The 5,873-nt window shown below is 36.5% G+C and overlaps 1 pseudogene; it reads right to left on the reverse strand.

Moving 5' to 3' along the window:
• Window positions 1-3,026: 3,026 nt before the first annotated feature.
• LOC102841435 lies at window positions 3,027-3,553 on the reverse strand (annotated as a pseudogene).
• Between the last annotated feature and the right edge of the window lie 2,320 nt (window positions 3,554-5,873).

The raw sequence follows: 5,873 nt of genomic DNA on the forward strand, positions 1-5,873 counted from the left end.
CTTGGTGATGTGAATGTAGTAAGCTTTGAGGACCTTCATTTGCAGATTGGCACAACTCAAAATGAAGGGAAACAGTTACAACCATCCATTCTTAACTAGAACATGGAATGTATGAAGTATGGATCTAGGAAAATAGTAAGTTGTATAAAATGAAATGGAATGCTTAAACATTGATATCCTAGGCATTAGTGACCTGAAATGGACTGATATTGGCCATTTTGAATCTGACAGTCAGAGAGTTTACTATGCCAGGGACAACAAATTGAAGAAGGAATGGCATCACACTCATTACCAAAAAGAACAATTCAATATCTATCTTTAAGTACAAAGTTGTTTGGGACAGTATAATATCTATATGCCTACTAGAAAGACCAGTTAGTATCACTATTATTCAAATTTACTCACCAACTACTAAAGTTAGTGATGATGAAATTGAAGAATTCTACCAACTTCTTAAGTGTGAAATTGATCAAACAGAATAAAAATATATTGATAGTTACTGGTGACTGGAATGCAAAGGTTATAAACAAAGAGGAAGGATTAATAGTTGGAAAATATGATCTAGGTGATAGAAACAATGCTTAGGATAACTTGATATAAATTTGCAAGACCAATGACTTATTCATTGCAAATATATATTTTTTAACAACAAAAAAAGAGGACAATACACATGGACCTCACCACTTGGAACACACAGGTATCAAATTGACTACATCTGTGAGAAGAAAAGGTGGAAAAACTCAGTATCACCAGCCAAAACTAGAAAACAAACCCGGGAGATTGTGGAACAGATCATCAATTGCTCATACGGAAGTTCAGGCTGTAGTTAAAAAAATAAAACAAGTCCATGAAAACCTTGAACATATCCCACTTGAATTTAGAGACTATCTCAAGAGCAGATCTTCCAGTGTGGGTTGTGCCTCAATGTAAAAAAATAATAAATAAAATCCTCAGTTAGACTAATAACTAACATCATGATAAATGGAGAAAAGATTGAAGTTGCCAAAGGCCTCATTTTACTTTGATCCACTGCCAACACTCATGGAAGAAGTAATAAAAAAATCAAGCAATGTATTCCATTAAGTATATCTGTTGCACAAAACCTTTTTAAAGTGTTCAAGAGTCAAGATATCAGTTTGAAGACTAGGATGCTCCTGATCCAAGCCAAGGTATTTTCATTAGCCTCATATGTGTGTGATAGTTGTACAATAAATAAGGAAGATTATAGAAGAATTGATACATTTGAGTTATGATGTTGGAGAAGAATATTGTAAGTACCATGGACTGCCAGAAAAGCAAACCAATCTGTGTTGCAAGAAGTACAGTCAGCATGCTCTAAAAGCCGGGATGGTGAGACTTTGTCTATTATACTTCAGATGTATTACCAGGAGAGGCCAGTCCCTGGAGAAGTACATCATGTTTGGTAAAGTAGAGGGTCAACCAAAGATAGAAAATCCCCCAAAGGGATGGGTTGGCACTCTGGCAATAGCAATGGGCAACTATTGTGGAAATGGCTTATAACGGTGCAGTGTTTCCTTTTGTGCTTAAAACAAACTCAAAGGCAATAACAGCGACAATAATCATCTTCAAGACCATTTAATATACATTTTAAAATAGTTTGTTTTAAACTTCATTATGGTATTAAAAATATTTGCCACTTTAACTTTACAATTAAATTATCTTAATTGTAATTCGCTATGTTTTATAACCATTATCCTTTTATAAATGTATTTTATTACTCTAAACAATAGCTCTGTAATCAACTATTAAGCATTAACTTCCCCTTTTTGCAGCCCCTGGTAACCACTAATAAATTTTGTCTCTGAAGTTGTTTATTTGTTTGTTAATGAGTTTATTTCTTGTCATTAAACCTATTCATAAAGTTTATCTTAGCCACAGAGATAATATTTATTATCTTAGTTATTTAGCACTGCTACAATGGAAATTCTGCAAATGGATGGTTTTAATAAACAAAAATGTATTCTTTCACAGTTTAGAAAGCCAGAAATCTGAATTCAGAATTCCTGCTCTGGGGAATTGTTCTTGCACCTTTCCGTATCTGTAGGCCAAGCATTCCTTCGATGTCTCCATATGTCTTGACATCAATCCTTCCCTGGATCCAGAAGCTTATTAGCACAGGGATCACAGGTCCAAAGGTTGCATTCCACTCCTGATTCTTCTTTCCTGCTGGTAGTGGTTCACTCTTTCTCTGTTAAATCTCTCTCCTTTTATCTCTTGTAAGATAAATGGTGCTTCTTGCAGTAACCTTGGATTAAGAATGTTGTTGGTGTTGTTATTGTTGTTAGGTACCATCAATCCATTACCACTCCTAGTGACCCTATGCACAACAGGAAAACCACTGCCAAGTCTTCTGCCATCCTCACAATTGTGACGTTTGAGTTTATTGTTGGCTGTCACTGTGACAATCCATTTTCTGGGAGTGTTTTCCTCTTTTTGCTGACTTTCCACTTTTCCAAGCATAATATCCTTCTCCAGGGATTGATCCCTCCTGATAATATGCCCAAAGTAATGGAGACAAACTCTTGCAAGGAGCATTCTGACTGTGCTTTTTCCAAGAAAGATATGTTTGCTCTCCTGACATTCCATGCTACTTTCAATATTCTTCTCCAATACCATAATTAAAAGGTATTGATTCTTCTACAGTCTTCCTTATCCATTATCCAACTTTCACATGCATATGAAGTTATTGAAAATACCATGGCTTGGGTAAGGTGCAGTTTAGTCCTCAAACTGACATCTTTGCTATTGAAGTCTTGTGCAGCAGATTTGTCTAATGCAATACATTATTTGATTTCTTGTCTCTTTCTTCCTTTTTTTTTTTTTTTTTTCAAACTCAAATTGTATTTTTTTAATATATTCATCACCAGGGCTAAAAAGGAGAGTTAATTTAAAAACAAACAAACTGATGGCACAGTTTAAGATCGAGTCCTGTACAGAAATCAAGGAATGGATGGGCTATCTAAGGAAAAACATAGAGAACACAAGGAGAGCAGGGACTTATAGGGTCAGAGCTCTTGGCTGGAGACTTGCTTTGCATAGGCTTCCTGCAGTTATTTCTAAAAGGCTGTGGGGTTTTTCCAGAGCTCTGTAGCATGTATGTCCAAAGGGCTATCAACAGTGGGTTCTCCCAGCAGGCTCTGGATCCAGAGGAGGATAGTCCTGATGTCATAGAGGGTGGACCACATGTCCTTCAGGATGGGTGTCCATGTTGGGGTGGTATCAGGATTTGAGAAACTTCACTGTGGGTGTGTTGTAAGGGTAGCCACTGGTGACCTTGTTGTTGTTGTTGACCTTGAGGGAGAGCTTATACCTCAAGTCTTCAGATACTGTGCCAGCTGTTCCATGGATGGTCCCATCCACTTGAAAAGGAAGGGAGGGCAGAAATGTCTTTGTCACCAGATATCATGAGGGTCATTAGCTCCTGCTGTAGCCTCTTGTCCTTGGAGACCTGGGCAGTGCCTCCACTGGGCTCAGTCCCTTTCCTGGCAATGACGATTCTGGCTGTGGCTGGGTCGCAGTTCTGGGAGGCCATCCGATTGGTGCTAGTCTCTTATTTCTTTCATGAGCATTGATTGTGGATAAAAGTAAATTGAAGTCTTTGACAACTTCAATATTTACTCCATGTATCTATCATGATGTTACTTATTAATCCAACAGTGAGAATTGTTGTTTTCTTTACATTGAGGTGCAATCCATACTGTGGGCTGTAATCTTTCATCTTCATCCTACCCCTAATCCTTTTATTGGTTGATCACATCAGATCGTATCATGAGGGATCATCCACAACTACCAAACCACTGAGAATCAGTGTCTAGCCAAGCTGACACATATATTAAGGGAACACAATTCAATCCATGATAGCTATGAAAATCGCTAAGCAATAATTAATAATATACTTCTAATATTATCTACTTAGAGCCTTAAGTGCCCTACATTTACATACATTTTCTTATTTAATTTTCCTAGCAATCACTAAAGAAATCAACTACTATAAAATGTTAGTCTCATTTTATAGATGAAGAAACTGGGTCATTTATATAACTTGTCTCAGATGTATCTTGGCAGCAGCTGAACTGGTATATCGATCAATAAGTACTCACTATTGGAGTCCTGGTGTGGTGCTGTGGGCTAATGTGCTGGACTAAGAAGTTGGTTTGAACCACAAGGTCAGCAGTTCAAGCTCACCAGCCACTCATTGGTAACCCTATGCAGAGTCACTGTGGGTTGGAATCAATTTGACGGCACTTAACAACACCAGCAAAGTAATAATTGGTAGAAATCAGCAGAACTCCTTTAGATCCAATTTGATAAAATCCTCTGTAAATATAAAATTGACTATTGAGACATGAAAAGCACAGATGAATTAGTTGATGATTTTCTCCTGGCATGAGTGTTTTGAAGTGAGAAAGAATATGCAACATGCAATCTATATCCAATGCCAAGTTATAACATCACTTTCATCAAATAAATCAGCTTCAAATTTTCCTATGAATTTTCTTTGAATTCCTTTCTTAGTAAATAAATTGCATAACCAATTTAAGAGAAAAAAGCCATCTGTCAGGTGTGAAGTTAATAAACCACTGTTTTGAATCGTCCCCTATATATAATGATAGTGATTTTCTTATCACAAATTACAATGAAAACATACAGAATTTTATCACTTTATTTTATGTGAATCTTAACTACACATGAAAAATCTACTTTGGGAGAGTCTTCATACCCTGGCTCATTAGAAAACATTGTATGAGGACTGAATCTGAATGAAGACATCTTGGTGAGACAGGATTTTTAGATTGCCTGTTGTGGAAAGAATAGCAGTTCACTTAAGCACACTTATATAGGGTACCTATCTTGGACATGCTGCAAACCTTTGTTGAGCACCCCCATAATATGCACTGTGCTGAACTGTGAGATGTGAGCATGAACATGACGCAGCTGCTACATACAGTTTATTATAGTGTAGCGGACGGAGGAAATTTTCTAGAATTTCTAGAAGAAATCTAAAACTTCCTGAAGCCAATCTATCCAATCCTAATCTAGTAACATTTCAGCTAATTCTCACAGCCTACTCATAAGTGGGTGTTTGTATTTTACATGAGGACAATACAGTTGCTGAAGGCAAGATACAGTTAGCCAGGTCTGTTTTCAAGTAGCTATGAAAAATTTCTAAGTGAGAGTTCTTCCAGGTGGCACATTTTTATTTTAGTACCTAAAGATGCTTACAAAAAGGCTTAAAGCATAAACATGAAGAGAAGTTGTCTATCAGTAAGCAGTTTTTTAAAACTTGGATGGAGAAGAAGAGCAGTTCCAAGATATTTTATTGATCCTTTTTTAACAGACAGAAATATCTAGACCACTGACATATAGATGGTGACACCTGCATCTCCAGGCTGAAATTTTATCATTTCGGACAAATACGATAAGATATTATAGAGACTCCAAGCTCTTTTCTAAACAAAGAACAGCTGGTTTAATATATAAAAACACAAATCAGGGAAATTGGAACAATAGATGAAAAAGTTAATAGGAGACAGAAATCTGAAATTCTTTATTATCATACTGTATATATATACTGGTTTGCCTTAAGAATACATTATGAACTCCTTCTATGGCTGTAAATGTGGGAGGGCCTGGGTAACATGTCCTTTTATATGCATGGCTGCTAACCAAATGTTGGAGGCTGAATGGAGTCCATCTAAATGTAGCTCAGAAGAAAAGTTAGTGATCTATGTCAAAAATATGAGCCAGTTCTATTTTGACATAAAAGCACTCATGAATGGAAGTTGACAACTGCTTTACTGTTTTTTATCTCCTTCCCTAAATACTAGGATTAAACAGCAATTTTTTTTTTT

Source organism: Chrysochloris asiatica, unplaced genomic scaffold, assembly GCF_000296735.1.
Source record: "Chrysochloris asiatica unplaced genomic scaffold, ChrAsi1.0 scaffold00317, whole genome shotgun sequence".
NCBI lineage: Eukaryota > Metazoa > Chordata > Mammalia > Afrosoricida > Chrysochloridae > Chrysochloris > Chrysochloris asiatica.